At 42.5% G+C, this 19,027-nt stretch overlaps 1 protein-coding gene across 1 annotated transcript in view; it reads left to right on the forward strand.

Annotated features, from left to right (window-relative positions):
• The first annotated feature begins 7,559 nt into the window (after positions 1–7,559).
• TMPRSS9 (transmembrane serine protease 9) overlaps positions 7,560–19,027 on the forward strand; it is a 210,944-nt gene continuing 199,476 nt past the window's right edge. Inside the window, exon 1 of the mRNA XM_073598864.1 lies at positions 7,560–7,671. The gene's annotated coding sequence lies outside the window, so the exon portion shown is untranslated. The remainder of the gene's footprint in view (positions 7,672–19,027) is intronic.

The raw sequence follows: 19,027 nt of genomic DNA on the forward strand, positions 1-19,027 counted from the left end.
CACGGTGGCTGAAAAAATGAGAATGTCGTCAAGGTAGACTACTAGAAAGTCGTCAAGATATTCACGAAAGATATCGTTCACTAGGTGTTGGAACGTAGCCGGGGCATTACAGAGTCCAAACGGCATTACCAGGTACTCATAGTGTCCAAACCTGGATCTAAAGGCGGTCTTCCATTCATCGCCTGCTCGGATCCGGATGAGATTGTATGCGCCACGCAAGTCTAGTTTGGAGAAGATGCGGGCGGATCTGAAACGTTGGAATAATTCCGGGATGAGAGGAAGCGGGTACCGATTCTTGACGGTAATTTTATTTAATTCCCTGTAATCGATGCAAGGTCGGAGGGATCCATTTTTTTTTCTACAAAGAAAATACCAGCTCCAGCCTGTGATGAGGAGGAGCGAATGAACCCTTTCTCAAGATTTTCATCAATGTATGTTTTAAGAGCTTTTAATTCTGTTTCGGACAAAAGGAAAATGCGACCAAAAGGAATTTCAGCACCCGGCAACAGGTCTATAGGGCAGTCGTAAGGCCGATGAGGTGGTAGTCAGTCTGCCTGTTGTTTATCAAACACATCTCTGAATTCTAGGTAGCTTTCGGGTACATGTTGCAGACTATCGGACATGGTTGTAATGGTAGAAACAGAGGCTGGGGCCGGAAGGAGGCAATGTCTGGAACAATATTGAGACGAAAAAGAGACTTCTTTCTTATTCCAGTTGATCTGTGGTTCGTGGGCTTGAAGCCATGGGAGTCCCAAGATTATGGGGAACATCGGAGAAGAGATGATATCAAAGAGCAGGTATTCCTGGTGGCCAGTATCAGTGGTGGTAAGGATGGGTCTGGTTTCCTGCGTGATGGGCCCAGAGCGGGGAAGAGACCCATCGGCCAGGTGGATCCGTAGACTTTGGTTCTTCGTGGTCAAAGGAACATGCAAGCTTGCGGCTAATGAGGCGTCCAAAAAACAGCTACATGCTCCGGAGTCAATTATAGCGGGTAGGTGAACCTCCTTTTCCGTAAGCTGTAAGGAGACAAAAAGAGTTACATAAGGCTGAGAAGAACCGGTAACTTGTTGATTAATAGCAGACCGTAGGTAGGACTTACTGGGTCTCACGGGGCAAGAACGAAGGAAGTGTCCAGAACCCCCACAATAAAGGCACAGATTGCCCTGGCGCCTACGTAGTCTTTCCTCTAAAGTGAGTGGGGCACGGACTAGACCGAGCTGCATTGGTTCAGCTTCAGGAGCGGTAGAAACTGGTGGAGCTGTGTAAGGTGGATGGACAGGAGTTGGTTTAGGCATCATCCAGGTAGGGCGAGGAGTCTGGAAGCGCTCTGTGCGTCGCTCACGCATGCGACGATCCAATTTAGTAGTAATTTGGATGAGGTCTTCCAAAGAATCAGGGGTCTCAATCCTGGCCAGCTCATCCTTCAATGCTTCAGACAGCCCTTGACGGAACTGGTATTTAAGGGCAGGTTCATTCCAGCCAGTATCAGCTGAACTTTTCCGGAACTCTACGATATAGTCCTCTACTGGTCTTCGTCCTTGGCTCAGGTTATGCAATAAGGCTTCGGCTGTGGCCGTGCGCTGGGGGTCGTCATAAAGTTATGCCATACCTTTCGAAGAAGACATCTACTGAATTCAGTATAGGGTTCCTCTGTTCCATTAGGCTATGAGCCCAAGCTTGTGGTTCATCGGCCAAGAGAGAAATGATGAACCCAACTTTTACCACCTCTGACGAAAAGGTCCTGGGTTGCAGAGCCAGATACAGAGAGCAAGCATTTTTAAAAGCCCTGAACTTCTTGCGATTGCCGGAGAAACGCTCTGGAATGGGGACCCTAGGTTCTGGAGCGGCCATGACCACAGTGGGATTAGTTGGTATCTGAGGAGAGGAAGCTCCACTGGGAGGTACAGAAGCCGTGGCAGGAGCTGGAGATGGTCTGGAAAGCTGCTAAAGGCGGCCATCAATTTGGGCGTAGCCATCTTGCAATTTCTGGACGGCCTCAGTGAGGGCCGAGACCTGCTGACACAGGATCTCCAATGGGGAACGCGCTCTGTCGGCCTCAGACATGGCTGGTTTGTACTGTCACTAATGGTACTCACCGAGGCCGATATGCCGAGAGCGGGTTCGCCTTGCGACTAAGCGCAGTCCCCCCCCTGGAGTTGGGACAGGGAGTGAACGGCACAAAGAGGCACAGGCTCCCCAATGGACCGTAGGTGGCTTGCTTGTGGGGTCTTGATAGAGAGGAGCCGCTGTGCAGGTACTGGTAGGTAGGTGCAGTCAGAGACCACAGGCAGAAGGTCCGAAGCTGGGCAGAGGATCAGACACCGGAATGGTGCTATGGCACTGCAGGATCTGCAAGGTAAGGTGACAAGATCAAGAGAGTCCAGGTACAAGCAGGAGGTCAGGCTAGGAGACAGGAGACAGTCCAGGTAACAGGCCGAGGGTCAAACACAGGAGATTGGTGGGAGTCCGATAAACAGGCAGAGGTCAGGTCCAGGAGAGAGGCAAGAGAAGTCCAAAGGCAGATCCGGGTCACAACGGGTAGTCAGGCAGAGATGCAGGATACAGGTTCAGGTAATACAGGAAGCTGAGACAAACCAGCAACTTGTTTGATTCTCTGAGCGCCTTTTATAGGCTGCCCAGGGAATCACGTTGGGTGTGCACCAGTGCGCGTGCGCGAGCGTCGTAACGCTGAGCCACGAACGCGCATGTGCCGGAACGCCGTTCCGCCGGGAATGCGTGAAAAACGACCGGACCGGAATGAAGGCTTCTTCTGACATCCTACCTTGAAGGATCTTTTAGCACCAGGAGTGATGATAGATCCCCCAAAAAAGCAGAAGGGACCTTCTGCATCTTGTTTCGGCATTTTCCCTGGTTTCTTCGTGTGTGGCAGGTGTAGGGCTTGTAGACACACAAAGAAGAATGTTAAAAAGAGAAAGGAATTCTGTTCTACCAGTACAGGCAAAAGGTACCAAATTCGTGATTTTGTAACCTGTGTATCCACAGGTGTTATTTATATGCTGCAATGTGGATGTGGATTGCAGTACATTGGCGTACATCAAGAACCTTGCAGATTACAGTGGGAGAGCATATTACCAATATTAAAAAATGTATAACCACCCATGGTTTCCCAAAACATTTTAAATTGGTACACAATAAGAATCCTAGTTCGCTGCAATTTTGGGGTATAGAACAGGTGGATAGACACTGGAGGGGGGGTCATTATATCAGACAACTCAGCAAAAGGGAATCCTTCTGGATTTATGAAAGTAAGGTACTTTGGCCGAGGGGTTTGAACGTGGACTTCGATTTGAACTGTTTTATCAGTAATTTTTGAGTTCAGTTATTCATGATTTTATATGTTTTTATATATATGTATATTTATTTTATAATTATATTATTTTTATTGGTTTTTTGATGTATTTGTGTAATTTTATTATTTTATTAAATGTGGTCAAGATGCTTACAGGATGGTGTTGCTAGTGGTAGGTTTAATAATGGTCACTAACACAATAGTTTTTTCTATGATTTTCAGCTTGTCAGATGTCCCCTTGTGTATTGGTGCTGTTTTCACCACTTCCTGATTCCTGTGTCAGCCTGGACGGGTGTGCCATGAGGTCTGGTTCAGCAAGGTGGGTCGGACCAGGAAATGTTGATGCAACACACTTGATTAGAGAATATTATGCCATGTACACACGAGTGGACTTTCCGACCGGACTGGTCCGACGAACTGAGTCCGGTGGACAATTCAACCGTGTGTGGGCTTAATCGGACCTGCAGCGGACTTTTTGGGTCGAAAATCTGACAGACTTTACATTTGGAACATGTTTCAAATCTTTACGTTGAAACTCCACCGGACCCAGTTCCTATCAAAAAGTCTGCTTGTCTGTATGCTAGTCCGACGGACGAAAACGGACGCTAGGGCAGCTATTGGCTACTGGCTATCAACTTCCTTATTTTAGTCCAGTCGTACATCATCACGTACGAATCCATCGGACTTTGATGTGATCGTGTGTAGGCAAGTCCGTTCGTTGGGAAAGTCCATTGGAAGTCCGCCGAAGGTCCGTCAGATAGTCCGTCGGACCAGTTCGGTCTAAAAGTCCGCTCGTGTGTACGCGGCATTAGTCTATTTAAACAGCTGTGAGAAGTCCAGTCTTCAACCCTTACGGAAGAAGTCACGGTGGTGTAGTAGCCCATTTGACGTAACGCATATAGGGGGAAGAAGTCGCAGTGGCAACGTCATCCCGTGAACATCTTGTCGTTTCTATGCATCCTGAGCCCACACTGCTTAAGTGCTGCGTTTGTGAGTAACGTTTAAATGCCTTTATGAGGAAATAAACCGTTTTGATACAGAGAGCATTAGATTTTGCCTTTTCTGTTCCTATGTGCACCCCCCATTGAGGGAATCTGTACTGGCTGGTATCCACCTAATCAGCCGGAGGCAGCACGGACGGAATTGGAGCTCCATGACCAGCTGATTCGTTTATATCCCTGAGAGGGAACCTGCTTTTTCTGACCTTCTGGTGAAACAGGGGTCAGAACGTGAGGTGAGTGGCTAGGATATTGGGGTGGAGGAGAGCACTTGCATTTTCAACGTTTATGCACTAGTGGTGTGTTGTGCGTTTTTGTGCAGAAGACTCTGAGAATTATTTTTGTGCATTTTGACTCAATTTTTTTTTTTTGAGTGTGTGGACTTTTTCTTTATTGTCTATTGTTCACTATTCCCATATAGGGAACACGTATATTTCATTATTGTGTATTGTTCGCTATTCCCAGTCAGGGAACACGAATATTTGATTGTGCACTCAGTATCTTGCTTTATTGCAAGTTAATCATCTATTCTCTTTAAGGATTTATTGGTAGTTATTTAGGAATCGCAGCACTGTTGTGTTAAGTATATTCAATATGGAAAGTGAAAGCATTTTCTGTGTGTGCAGCAGCCAGGTGGGGGGGGGGGGGGTATTTTCCAATTTTTGGTTTGTGGTGGAATTTTGTCACATCACCTACTACACATATCACTACATAGTGATTAAGGTTATTATCCTTTGCGCATTTTCTGTGTGTGCAGCAGCCAGGTGGAGGGGTATTTTCCATTTTTTTTTTTTGTGGGATTTTGTTATATCACTTACTACTCATATCACTATATAGTAATTAAGGTTATTAATATTTGCGCTGATAGAAATTTGTTTTATTGACTGATGTAAGGAGGACTCCGCTGATGGGGACACAGATGTAAGGAGGGACTCCGCTGATAAGGACACAGATGTAAGGAGGGGCTCCGCTGATGGTGACACAGATGTGAAGAGGGCTCCGCTGGTGGGGACACAGATGTGAGGAGGACTCCACTGATGGGGACACAGATATGAGGAGGCACTCTGATGGGGGCACCCGATGTAAGGACGGACTCCACTGGGGGCACCTGATGACATCTGGTGGCAGGCGACTTGGCAGGTGACACGCTCAGGGCTCCCACTGATTATGCATTATGGTGAGTTGAATAATTTGATTTTATATTACAATGTAATAGAAATAATGCGCTTCAATCATCCTGACACCATAACAACCATGATGCCCGGATGATTGAAGCGTTAACACCAGGTGTTTGGAGTATTTTTATCTGCTGATTGTTATACTTTCTGGAATACACATATTTCTATTGTTGTGTAGGATCTGGGCCTGCTGTCCCTCCATCTCTCTCTCCCTCTCTCCCTCTCAACCTCTCTCTCCCTCCATCCCTCGTTCATCTCAGACTCTAACCACACCCCCTTAGAGCCACACCCTTTAAGCCATGCCCACGATTACGCTGAAACCACGCAAATTTTTGAGATGAGATGAACCCTCGTTCATCTCAGACTCTAACCACACCCCCTTAGAGCCATGCCCTTTAAGCCACGTCAACGATTTTGCTAAAACCACGCAAATTTTTTGCTATGCCACGCCCACAAACGAATACCCTGCCCCTAATTATAATAAGGGGTGAGGCTTATGAGAAGTGGGAGGGGTCAAAAAGGAAGGGCCCCCATCCTAAAACTTCATCAGCCGCCACTGGTGCCTATATTTAAAAAGGGATCAAAGTCTTTACCAAGTGAATATTGAACTGTTAGTTTAACTTCTATAGTCGAGAAGATACTGGAGAGTTTAATAAAAGACCACATAGATGAGTTCTTGCTGTAAAAAAATAAGCAACAGACAGCATGGATTCATGAAAGACAGACGTTGTCACACAAATCTGATTTCTTTTTATGAGGAGGGAAGTAAAACCTTGGACAGAGGGGTGGCGGTGGACGTGGTATACCTGGATTTTGCAAAAGCGTTTGGCACAGTTCCCCACACACGGCTAATGTGTAAGGTAAAGTCTACAGGACTGAAAAAATAATTTTGTAAATGGATGGAAAACTGGCTAAAAGACCATATTAAGATAGTATGATTCATGATTCATACTCTGAATGGGCTAGGGTTATCAGTGGTGTACCCCAAGGTTCAGTATTGGGACCCTTACTTTTTCAAATATTTATAAGCGATATAGGGTCTGGGATTAAAAGTACCATTTCAGTCTTTGCAGATGACACCAAGCTATGCAGTGCAATAACGTCCTTACAGGTTTTCTCCAATTTTTAAGCCCACCTCAATGCACTGTTTAATTGGGCAACTGTGTGGCAAATGAGGTTTAATGTTGATAAATGTAAAGTTATGCACTTGGAGGCTAAGAATATGCATGCATCATACATACAAGGGGGAGTACAACTGGGGGAATCCATAGTGGAGAAGGATCTGGGTGTTCCGGTAGATCATAAGCTTAAAGAGGAAGTAAACCCTGTTGGATTTTTCTTCCTTTCTTCTTCCCTGCAATGTAAAGGCATAATTTGCTAGTATGCATCTTTACGTCTGGAGGAAAAGTGATTTAATCTCCAAATACGGAAAGACTTCCTCACTGTAAGAGCTGTGATTTTGGCCAGCTCAGTAGATTGAAAAAAGGTCTGGATTCTTTCCTAGATGTACCTAATGTAACGGAATACTAATATTTATAGGTAAAGCTGATCCAGGGAATGTCCGATTGCCTCTTGGGGGGATCAGGAAGGAATGTTTTTTTTTCCCTGCTGGAGCATATTGGATCATGCTTTGCTGGATTTGTTTGCCTTTCTCTGGATCAACTGTGGGTATAGAGTTGTGTATATATAGGATTGTCATTTTTCACCCCTTATTTTGGTTGAACTAGATGGACTTGTGTATTTTTTCAACCAGACTATGTAACTACTGTATGTAAGGGATGTCCTCTGCCCATCTGTGTCTCATCCATATACAATTATTCATTAATAATAATTTTTGTTTTTCCAAGGAAGAACTGTTCATTCTTACTGAATTTATCTCAGCAAAATCTGGACTGTTTAACATGCTTCCTTTACCTCAGTTCCCAGGACAGCTCCTTTCTATCTTGCACAAAAAAAAAAAAAAAAGTGTTGCCATCCAAAGCCAATCCCATGAAACTGAGCTCTAAATATTCATGGACTGGGAAACTTCTTGCCCCCTCCTCTTGGTACACAAAAAGGATCGACTCAGGTAACGGAGACAGTCAATGCAGCAAGGGACTTTATGGGACGTAGCTGTAGTGCTGGAATCTGTCCTTTTAGGATACAGAAGGATTTCCTGTGCAGCGTACAGGCACACACAGTACAGGTGAGTGATTCAGTGTAACATCTTACAAATATCTCTTAGTGGTCCTGTGGCTCTCCATAGTGTAACAGAGGAGTAATCTGGAAAAGACAGATTATTTGAGATCATAGGCTCCATCTGTGATGGTTTGTATTGATTCACCAAAACTTTTAATTGAATTCTAAATCAGGAAATTCTAGATCAGGATGACACGAGGATTAGCTTCTCTGTTGTTGCTGTAACTATCGTTGTCAAAGAAAAAGCAGCATTGTTTGCATTAAGGTATTTTATAATGAATATAACTGACTGCTACCTTGATTAACCATTGATTTGGAATTCTCAAAACCCACAAACTGTAAGGAAGTCAAAGTGAATCTATCGGCACATAACAACAGCAATAAAAAAATCAGCATGGAATAAAAGGCTTTAAATGTGCCACCTGTGCCAAAGACAGCACCATTAATCATTGAGGTATTCAATAGATACTGCTGCCTAAAAAATCATCTGCATTGGTCAAAATTCCGGGTGTATGAAATGCCTGGTCCCGTGTTGCATGCCGTGGTTCCATCCCTGGCTCCCTAAATTACCAATTACTGTAGTGACATAGGGCTCAAAGATTGGAACCACAAAGTGCAGAGGGGGAGCAGGCATCTGACACTCCTGGAAGTGTTTGATGCAGGAATTTTTTAAATCAGCAGCATCTTTTAAATACAGTGGAATATTGGTGGTACAGGTGATTAATAAAAGCACTGAATTCAAAGCAGATGTATTTATTTATTTCAGTGGTGACAGGGTTTCTTTAAAGTGACACTAAACAATATCCTTCTTCTCCAAAAGTAATCCATACACATCCACTACTTAATGGCCCTGAGCAGTGCACGTTAGTTGAGGTCATGTCAACTGTTTGCAGACTGTTCTTTGCACAAATCCCATAGTCCAAATTCCCAAGTCCATTTCCGGAGCGAGAAAGACAGGGCGGCTATGTTCCTACATACTATGGAGAACGAATGTAGCCACACTCCAACATGGAGTCAGATCATAGCAGAAAAGATAAGGAGTTTGGAGGAGGCTTAGATCAGTAGAAAGTATATTTTGAGTTAAAAATTCACACTTAATTATATTTTTCAGGCAAGTACAGAATATATGCTTTAATCTAGCTGTATGTTCATATAAGAAAATGTATTTGTGTGTTCATATAAAAATATATGTATTTTAAAATCCTGGTAATATGCTGCAGATGCTTGCATTCTCTGTTACACCATCTTCCAATATTCCCTTTGTAGCATTAATCAAACTTACAGTGGGGGTATCAAGGCAGCAGTTGTGAATACAGGTGTCACCCTTATGCTATATAGCAGCAGGTGTGGGGAGATTTACTAAAACTGGAGCACTCAGAATCTGGTGCAGCTGTGCATAGTAACCAATCAGCTTCTAACTTCAGCTTGTTTAATTAAAGTTTGACAATAAGCCCCTGTTCACATCAGCACGATTTGACACGTCAAATCGCATGCCAAACTGCAGTCTATTGCTGGCAACGCCATTGTCCCATTCGGTGCGACGCCGACTTTACAGAGCCGCACCCATTTCCAAAAGTAGTTCCTGCACTACTTTTGGTGACTTCGGGGCGATTTCAAAAGACATCTGTGCATGAACCCGCACAGATGTCTTTCAAATCGCCCCCGAACTCGCACTGAAATACGAGTTTAAAATTGTGCGAGTTCAGCTGAGCTCGATTTCAAACCTGCGTTCAGTGTGAATGTACCCTGAAACCTGGAAGCTGATTGATTTTTGTGCAGAGCTACACCAGATTTTGCACTCTCCAGTTTTAGTAAATCAACCCCCATGCGTGTTTCCCAAAAGACTGAATGCTCAGAACTGAAAATATGTTAGCTTTTACACTTCACTAATATGCATTTCATCTTGCATTTAGCTCTTTAGCTGGAGTACTTCTCTAATTTCAATCACAGTGTTTTACTGATCCCACACTTAAAAAGCAGAGATATTGGCCTATAGCCCCTTATGAAATATAGATATTACATGAAAACTACGTAAAGGATTTGACATGAGTTTGCTGAAAACTGAACTTTAGTGTATATGTTTAAATTTATATAAAGCCACTGGATACTTTATCTTCTGGCACTGTGAAGGTTACAGGATATGTAAAGGTTTGTTTTAAAAACAAAAAAACAAACATGTCATACTTACCTCCTCTTTGCAGTTGGTTTTGCACAGAGTGGCCCCGATCCTCCTCTTCTGGGGTACCTCAGCGGCGCTCCTGGCTCCTCCTCTCCTCGAGTGCCCCGTTGGAGAGCCGCTCTCCCTCGGGGCACTCATGCAGGCAAGCTCCCGTGTCCTGCTGCTGCATCCATTGACACAGACAGCAGGACTCGGCCTGGCCCCCGGCCAATGGCTGCACTGCTATCAATCTATCCAATCAGGACCCGAGACACCAGCTGGGGCTGGTGTGCTCGTCCCCATCCCCTTACAGACCGGGTTTAGGTGAGTAAAAGTGGGGCTCTGGGAGGCTGCTGCATCAGAATGCATAGTGAATGCATAATGCATAGAATGCAATAAGGTGAAAAACCTCAAGGGTTTATAACCCCTTTAATAGCAGCAGCTGGTAGTGTGAAGTGTTGGGCTGCTCGCCCGCCCCCTGCTGCCCTCTCTGCCATTCATATTGCTCGTATTACTACACTCCCACAAAGCACTGAGTTCTGCGAATGGAGGAGTAGTTGAATGATAAGATCTCCCCACCCATTCACAGAATGTGATGCCTTATGAGAGTGTACAAGTTCTGTGAATGACAGAGAGGGCAGGAGGGGTAGGCGAGTGGCGCAACTCTTAACCGTGGAAACCGCTGCTGTTAACCTTCACATTGCTGGAAGATAGCTGCTCAGGGCAATCTCCAGTGGCTGTGAAGGAGATACTGCAGGGATGATTTTTACCAGAAGAAGCCACCTTCAGATAACAGGATACAAAGCATTACATGTGCGTAATGTGTTTGCTGCTGTATCCCAGAGAAAAAAATATACAGCATTTCAGCTTTACCAAAAGTTTACAATAAAATGCTTTCTTACTAATCAATAACATTGTTTGTACTTTGACCAAATGAAGTGGTTATTTGACTAATTAAGCAGCGCAAACTGCAGTGAAAATATACCAAATGCAATGCTTCATAGCTACCAACCTGATTTGACAATCATAGGTACATACCTCCCAACTTTTTGAGATGGGCATGAGGGACACCTATCAGCAAAAGTATGCAGGCATAGGACACACCCCTTGCCACACCCCCTTAAAGGAGAATTGTACAAAAAAAATAAGATTGGTTAAACCCACAAATGCTTTTTTTACCACTACTATTCCTTTATATTGGCTTTTGGAATTTACAAACGCAGCAATTTAGAAATCAGATGAAAGGTTTAGCACTAGAAAACACTTTTTGATAGGTAAAAAGTCAATTTTTTGAAAAATAAATTCTCTTTATTAGCTGGTGAACCTGTTTTAAATGTTTCTGCCACCTTATATGTATGGCCTACAGCTGGCAAACTATATACAGGATCCTACAATAATCTGGGGGAACTCCAGATTATAAAACATTATAAGACAGTCTTCCTACAGAGTTCTACTGGAAAGTTAACCATTTAGTGCTTTCTTGAACACCTTTCTCCTGGTTGGAGAAAAGCAGCGTAAAAATTATGCTTAAAGCCATGTAAACGCGTCAAGCACTTAAGTGTTAAGTAATTTGATTGGCCAGAATAATAATTTATTCTGTCCATTGAAATGAATTAAACTGGTTGTAAACCAGGCTGCATTTACTGTGTGTGAGAGCTGATTGGAGGAAAGGAGCACACCCCCTTTCACAAGGCAGAAGAACTGTGTTGTGAATGGACAAGCTCTGTTTTGAGCTCTCCCTCCCAACACAAATTTATCTCATGTGTCATAAAAAAAACTTCTCAGAAGTGACACATGCTGATAACAGAGGAACAAAGCACCAGAGAGAAACAAGCTTTGAATGGAGATAAGTAAACACTACAGATACAGTATGTGCTTTGTTCAGATTCCATGACTGAGGCTAAACAACCAAGCACTGAAAGCACGTTTACACGTGTTTAGGCATGTCAAGTGCTATTCTGTCCAAATGCTGCTGCTCCTGAACGCACTGGTAGGGGGGGGGGGTTCTGCAGTTACACGCCCCTACCTCTAATTGTCTGTAAGCATGGACACATAAGCTACCATTGAGGGGCGTTTAGAGGCAGACAAAAAAAAGGGTCAAACACTTCTAAAAGTGGTATTTATAATGTCCAGTGTGCATGAGGCCTCCAGTAGGGTGACAAATGAGGTATCATAAAAACTATTTAAAAAGCTGTATATTGACAATTGTGAAGCCACTAGCCAAAGAATGTGCACTACGTTGGTAGGAAAAAGTTCAACCTGAACTAATTTAAACTGAATGTTAAATATAAACTCTAAACAATTTTTTGGATAAACAAACAAAAACAAAAAACAATGACAGTGATATACAGTATTTTCTGATTTAATCTGGGAAGGGACTAAACATAAAAGTTGACTTTATGTAGAAATTAAAGGAAATCTATAGTCACATCAAGTGAACTATATAGAGATTAAAGGAAATCTATAGCCACTGTATGCACTTTCATTTTATAACATCCGCACTGTAATAGTAAACAATAGTTATATTTGGAAATTCAATAAAATCTCCTGTTTTTGTGAGTTCTGTCTGTCTGCTGGCCATCTCGTTCCACAACCTCCTGGGTTCCTAGCATGCTTTGTAGCTTTTCTTCTTCTGTTTACTTTTGATTTCTAAGGACTACATATCCCATGGCACCGTGCTGTCTGCAAGTAGTGATTTCTGTACTGACTTCTCCTTCTAAAACTCCTCCTCTCAACACCTATGTAGTTCAGAAGGCTGTCTCTGTGAAATGTGTGACACAGCAGTGCCTACTCATAGGGCATAGTGAATGTGTGTCAGAATTCAAACGTGTGGGGATCTTCACAGAGTAAGTGTACAAATTTTGAGGTTGTTTAGATTAGAGTAGGCTTGAAATAAATAAAATAAAATGTAAAAATTAATATATGATTTTACATTTTTACCATATACAGTATCTCACAAAAATGAGTACATTTTGTAAATATTTTATTATATCTTTTCATATGACAACACTGAAGAAATGACACTTTGCTACAATGTAAAGTAGCGAGTGTACAGCTTGTATAACAGTGTAAATGTGCTGTCCCCTCAAAATAACTCAACACACAGCCATTAATGTCTAAACCACTAGCAACAAAAGTGAGTACACCCCTAAGTGAAAATGTCCAAATTGGGCCCAAAGTGTCAATATTTTGTGTGGTCACCATTATTTTCTAGCACTGCCTTAACCCTCTTGGGCATGGAGTTCACCAGAGCTTCACATGTTGCCACTGGAGTCCTCTTCCACTCCTCCATTATGACATCATGGAGCTGGTGGATGTTAGAGACCGAGCGCTCCTCCACCTTCCGTTTGAGGATGCCCCACAGATACTCAATAGGGTTTAGGTCTGGAGACATGCTTGGCCAGTCCATCACCTTTACCCTCAGCTTCTTTAGCAAGGCAGTGGTAGTATTGGAGGTGTGATTGGGGTTGTCATCATGTTGGAATACTGCCCTGCGGCCCAGTCTCTGGAGGGAGAGGATCATGCTCTGCTTCAGTATGTCACAGTACATGTTGGCATTCATGGTTCCCTCAATGAACTGTAGCTCCCCAGTGCCGGCAGCACTCATGCAGCCCCAGACCATGACATTCCCACCACCATGCTTGACTGTAGGCAAAACACACTTGTCTTTGTACTCCTCACCTGGTTGCTGCCACACAGGCTTGACACTATCTGAACCAATAAGTTTATCTTGGTCTCATCAGACCACAGGACATGATTCCAGTAATCCATGTCCTTAGTCTGCTTGTCTTCAGCAAACTGTGGGCTTTTTTGTGCATCATCTTTAGAAGAGGCTTCTTTCTGGGATGACAGCCATGCAGACCAATTTGATGCAGTGTGCGGCATATGGTCTGAGCACTGACAGGCTGACCTCCCACCCCTTCAACCTCTGCAGCAATGCTGGCAGCACTCATACGTCTATTTCCGTAAGACAACCTCTGAATATGACGCTGAGCGCATGCACTCAACTTCTTTGGTCGACCATGGCGAGGCCTGTTCTGAGTGGAACCTGTCCTGTTAAACCGCTGTATGGTCTTGGCCGCCATGCTGCAGCTCAGTTTCAGGGTCTTGGCAATCTTCTTATAGCCTAGGCCATCTTTATGTAGAGCAACAATCCTTTTTTTCAGATCCTCAGAGAGGATGAAAGAGTGAGAGTGATAACACCAAATTTAATATACCTACTCCCCACTCAAACCTGAGACCTTGTAACACTACAAGTCACATGACACCCGGGAGGGAAAATGGATAATTGAGCCCATTTTTGACATTTTCACTTAGGGGTGTGCTCACTTTTGTTGCCAGCGGTTTAGGCTATGTGTTGAGTTATTTTGAAGGGACAGCGCATTTACAAGCTGTAAACTCACTAATTTACATTGTAGCAAAGTGTCATTTCTTCAGTGTTGTCACGTGAAAAGATATAATAAAATATTTACTAAAATGTGAGGAGTGTACTCACTTTTGCAAGATACTGTATATGCTTTAAAGTCTGTTACCAACAGGGATAGGATTGGTATTATTCGTTGAGCTATCAGGAAAGGAACTAAAAATACCCAACAGAAAAGTTTACACTACTTACATGAAAATCAATGCTCTTTTAGGTAATATTCATCATCAACTGCCTTTTTTTTTACCACTAAAGCCAACAGTCAGTATGCTCAGAGTCATTCTTGAGAATTGTCCTAATCCTCAAACAAAGAACTCTGGGCTATGATTGTACACAGCCAATCAGCAGGTCCTGGCCATGAATCATTGGCTGGGACTTGCTGACAGGCTCCCGCTGTGTACAATCACAGTGGGTGGTGGGCAGGGAGTACATATACACACACACTAAACCCGGAAGTAGGCAGCAATGTACAGGTAGGTGGGCTATTTATGAGACTAAAAAATCTCATGGTCTCTGAAACACACACAGTGGGATATAGCCTACCTTGAAACCTATATAAAAAACTCAATGGTCTCGAGGAGTTTAAGGTGGGAAATTGGTTCCCAGAAGGGTGACACTGAGTTGGAGGAGTGGTACAATTATTTTAATAAAGCAGGAGTCTCATTCCTCCACTTTTTAGTAGAAAAGAAATCCAAGAAATTGGCAAAATTTGATGATGAGATAAAAATTATTAAGGATAAACTCGGCCCTTTAAAAGAGAGTGAGGAATATAGGGAGAGGTCCCGGAATCTCCTAAAGATCCTTGAAAAAGAGGATAAAGATCAGAGGTTAAAGAAAAAGAAAAAAATATAATAGGGACCTGCCAGATTACCAGGGCAGTGTTGTTTTTGAGTGGCAAGAAAATTTTGGAGGAGAAGTCTAATCAAAACAACACTGAAATGGAAACTTCCTCACAGGTTGCTGTAGGGACCGTCATGGAAGGGCAGCGTCCCAACCAGCCTGGTTTACTTAACCCTTCAAAGAGAGGTTTCTCTAACGTTAAACCACAGAGGAGTGGACTTAATCCCTACCAGTCTCCTTATAGGTCCTAATAGAGGAGGCTCTACCTACCATCAAGGACAGTCACAGTCCTTTGGCCCCCCTAGACTTAATCAAGTTCAGACCCAAGGTCAGGGTTCATATCGCCCTGCTCCCCCACCGTGGAATAGAGGCCCTCCTCTGACTGGGCGAGGTCATAGATATCAAGCTAATGGTCGGGGGCGAGGTCAAAGTACAGGTTACACTGATGGGTGGACACAGGGATCTAATGGGGAATATGGTCAAGAATCCCCCTATTATCAAGGTCATCAAGGAGAGGGACCTGAATGGGATTATAATGTCCCTATTCATAATAGTTTTTTCCCCCTTAGAGATAAGAATAGGCCTGAGGGTGAATATTACCAAGGCGGCTCCCAGTATCATCAACTGACGGAGAGTGCCAAACCTACTGCATCATATCAATCCCTAATGGTAATACACCCAAGTGGGGGCGCACTGTCCCCAGTGGGCAGGGCAGTTGGGGTTTTTCCAAACCAAATCAGGGCATCAAAAGGCCAGTAGAAAGAAGCGAGGAATCAGAGGGGGGAAGCGTATACGAGCAACAAAAAAGAACTAAAATTTAGTAGGGAAAGGGATATTTAACCTAAGTACTAAAGTGTTAACAGATTCTGAAAAAGTGGTTTTAGACAAATGCCTCAAATTTGTGCCACCCAGGAGTTTGGATAAATTGCAAACATATATGAATGTGCACAAATTTGTAAGAAAATGAAACATTAAAAGGTATTTGACTAGTAACCCCATGAATGACAACAGATTGGTGACCTCCAAGTTTCTTCACTCTGGGTTGTCCATTGCTTCTTTATGTAACCCTCCCTGAGCTTTGGTCACATCACTTAGAGTATTTAGGGATGTTATATTAAGAGACTTAGAGCATGGCTAAGTGGGAGGAGGATGTCATCTATGCCCAGGACAGACCTCAACTTGTCTTATGGGCAAGGTATATTGATGACATCCTCCTCCTATGGGATGGTGATTGCTCAGAATTGCAGGAATGTATCGCATCCCTGAATGTTAATCATAGGGGTATTCACTTAAGTTACGAAATGAGCCAATCAGAGATTAATTTTTTGAATTTGTTGATATCTGTTAAAGGGAATAGATTGGCTACATTGACTTTCTTCAAGTCCATGAACAGGAACTCCTACATTCCTGTGGATAGTTGCCACTATAGTCCCTGGCTTAAGTCAGTTCCAAAGAGCCAATTTATGAGGCTCAGAAGGAACTGTTCTGATCATGATGAATTTGTTGTATAGGCTAAAACCCCAACATGCAGATTCATGGAGAAGGGTTATACTAGTGAGTCCTTGCCTAGTACTTTGGATTCTGTAAAAACTATGAACAGTAAGGACTTACTTAAAGATAGGCCACCAAATACAAATGGGTCCTTTTCCTCAGTAGTTCCTTTTGTTACCACTTACTCTATGCAACATAGGAGTATTAAACAGATTATTTCCAGGCACTGGCATATTGTGAACAACAACAGAGTGTTGAAGGCTGTGTTACCTGAGAAACCACAAGTGGTGTTTAAAGGTGCTGCATCTTTGAGGAATAGAGTGGCCCCTAACTTCTTTAACCCCCCCATTAATAGAATTGTTTTTTTCAACCAGCTAACAGGCTTTTACCAATGAAAGAGGTGTAGGGTGTGTTCTCTAAGTGGCTGTACCCATAGAAGAACCACCAGTTTCATTTCTACCAGTACACAGATGCAACATACGATTAAACCGTTCAATACTTGCTCTACAGTGGGGGTGGTCTACTTATTGCAGTGCCCATGTGGTCTTTAATATGTAGGGAGGACTAAACGCCCCCTAAAGGTCTGTCTCAACGAACACATTACCAATATCAAAATTGGATTTAAGAACCCCTTGGTGTCCAAGCATTATTTGCTTGCACACAATAAGGACCCTTCCAAGACCATTTTTTTGGGCATTGATAAGTATAGCCCTCACTGGAGGGGTAGTTCGCTAGTGAAGGAAATATCCAAACTAGAAATGTCCTGATCCATAAGCTAAAGACCTATGCCCCCATGGGTTGAATATAGATGTTGACGTGAATGCCTTTATAGATAATTCATGATGGTTATTGGTGTATACTCAATCTGAGTCACGTGTGCAGGCCAAATAATCACTTTATTAATTTAGTATATTCATATATTGTATTTTGTCCGATAATATATATTTATTCATATGAGGTGTGGGGGTTATTGATTTAATAATTATCAAATAATTATTATTCTTCACTCACGTTTTCATTTATTTTTTGATTGATAATTTATCTGGGTTTTGGTAGATTATTTAATTGTCACCCATTAAAGTTTTTGGGGTTTTCTAGATGTAATTTCAAATTAGGGATTCTTAATGGCGTGTTATATTCTCTGATTTTGGATTATATATAGGTATTTAATTCACTATTAAAGTTTACTCTTTATTTATGACATCTTTGGGGGGTTACTGGTCTTAATCACCTATTGTATCATTATGGTTAATTTAGAATTAATTTGGGTTGTGACATCTCAATTGTCACTCACTAGGGGTTTAGGCTACTGTGATATAGCCCTTACATAATACCCATTTTTAATTAGGGACACTTAAGGGTTTGTTATTTTTTTTCCCTGATGATTTTTTTCCTGATTTGATTTCACACTGGGGATTAATGGGTTATTTATTGGCGAGGCGTATACCTATTACCTTAGTCCGTTGAGGGGTAATGGGATTAATTAATGTCTCTCATTAGATCACATTCATCCAGCGGCTCTATTTGATTAAGATTCGAGTTGAGCACTAACTTGTCAGCTGAGAATTTTTCCTCTTCGAAAACAAAGCTGATTCTGGATATACTTAGTTATTGTAAGGAGTTGGAACAAAAGAAAAAATACAAATTTTCCCGGGATCAGGAAGATTACTTGCGGCAAACAGTCTATAACTGGTGAAGGCCAAATACCAGTGGCTCTGGTGTAAATGAGACTGAAATGTGTACGATAGAGACATCAGGTTCTTCAACCTCTCATACTGCAGACACCTATTCTACCCAGGGCCGGATTAACATAGGGGCTATTGGAGCTGCAGCTCCAGGCCCCTTACCTTAACCACTTGACCACTGGGCACTTAAACCCCCTTCCTAACCAGACCAATTTTCAGCTTTCGGTGCTCTAACATTTTGAATGACAATTACTCAGTCATACAACACTGTACCCATATGAAATTTTTGTCCTTTTTTTCACACAAATGGAGCTTTCCTTTGGTGGTATTTAATCAACGTTGAGTTTTTTATTTTTTGCGCTATAAAAGAAAAAAACTGAAAATTCTGTAAAAAAATGAATTTTTCTTTGTTTCTGTTATAAAATTTAGCAAATTAGTAATTTTTATTCATAAATTTTGGTAAAAATAAGTACAAATTGGTGTATATTATTTGGTCTTTGTGAAAGTTATAGAGTCCACAAGCTATGGTGCCAATATCTGTAAATTGATCACGCCTAAAGTACTAACGGCCTATCTCATTTCTTGAGACCCTAACATGCCAGAAAAGTACAAATACCCCCCAAATGGCCGATTTTTGGAAAGTAGACATTCCAAGGTATTTAGAAAGATGCATGATTAGTTTTTTGAAGTTGTCATTTTTTCCCACAATTCTTTGCAAAATCAAGATTTTTTTTTTTTTCACAAAATTGTCATATTAGCAGGTTAT

The sequence above is a fragment of the Aquarana catesbeiana genome, linkage group LG01 (assembly GCF_042186555.1).
Source record: "Aquarana catesbeiana isolate 2022-GZ linkage group LG01, ASM4218655v1, whole genome shotgun sequence".
NCBI lineage: Eukaryota > Metazoa > Chordata > Amphibia > Anura > Ranidae > Aquarana > Aquarana catesbeiana.